Genomic DNA, 1,366 nt, shown 5'->3' with positions numbered 1-1,366 from the left:
CATCATACAGTGGCAGTACATTACTAGTGAAAGCATTAGAAGAATATAATATCAATTGTACATTAACTAATGATGGTATGTCTCCAGTACATTATGCTGCCTGGTCAGGTTCTACTAGTGTATTAAGTTATATCATATCTCAGTATAATCTCAATGCTAATGATACTGATACTAATGGTCGTACACCATTAGTCTACTCCTGCCAGTCAGGTAGTATTAATTCTGTTAAATATCTTATTAATAATCATAACAGTGATCCTAATATCACTGATAGTGATGGTATGATGTGTCTTCATCATTCTTGTCGTCATGGTCATATTGATATCACTCAATATCTCATTGAGGTACAGCATTGTGATATTAATAAAACAGATAATGAAGGATGCACGTTAGTACATCATGCTGCATGGAGTGGTAACTTTGATTTAGTTGAGTATCTTATTACTGAACAAGGTTTGTCTCCTACTGCAGTTACTAAGAATGGCCTCACTGCTTTACATTATGCCTCAATGTCTCTTAACTTATCTCTTGTTAAAGAATTAATAACTACCTATCAGTTAGATCCTCATCAAGCTGATAGTAATGGTAAGCTACCAATTCATTATGCTGCTGAATCTGGTGATATTTTACTACTGGAATTATACGTGAAGGATTACAAGTGTAGTCTGAGCCTAACAGATAACAAAGGTTGGAATGTTAATCATTTTTCATCATCAAAAGGTCACACTCACTTTATCAAGCATATCACCAGTCAGTATCCTCAATACATTAGTTTACTACACTCTACTGACAATGAGGGTAAGATACCATTGCATTGTGCCTGTGGGAGTGGTTATATTCAATTGGTCACATTTCTAATAACTGATATGAAATGTGATGTCAATGCTAAGAGTACACGTGACAGTACATGTGTCACGTTTGCCTGTTTATCAGGTAATCTTGATCTAGTACAATTACTAATACAACAGTATAAGCTTGAGCCTATCAATATTAATAACACTGGTTTCTCAGTATTACATGCAGCAGCATGGAATGGTCATACTCATATACTGGAATGGTACATTCAGGAGTATAGTGTGGATATTACTAATCACACTGACAATTACAAGTACACACTAGCTCATTTAGCTGCTTATGGAGGTAAGCTACATTGTCTACAGGAACTGATCAACAAGTATCAGTGTGATGTTAATGCCACTACTACTAATACTGGTAGTACAGTTCTTCATAGAGCATGTGAAGGAGGCCATGTTCCTGTTGTACTTTATCTCACTAGTCTTCCTCAGTGTAATGTAGCAGCTAAGACTTCTAATGGATCAACAGCTCTTCACATTACCTGTCAGTACAGTGACTCTCTTCCTATACT

Source organism: Amphimedon queenslandica, unplaced genomic scaffold, assembly GCF_000090795.2.
Source record: "Amphimedon queenslandica unplaced genomic scaffold, v1.1 AMPQUscaffold_11879, whole genome shotgun sequence".
In the NCBI taxonomy this organism is placed as follows: domain Eukaryota; kingdom Metazoa; phylum Porifera; class Demospongiae; order Haplosclerida; family Niphatidae; genus Amphimedon; species Amphimedon queenslandica.
This window is presented reverse-complemented; position numbering follows the sequence as displayed.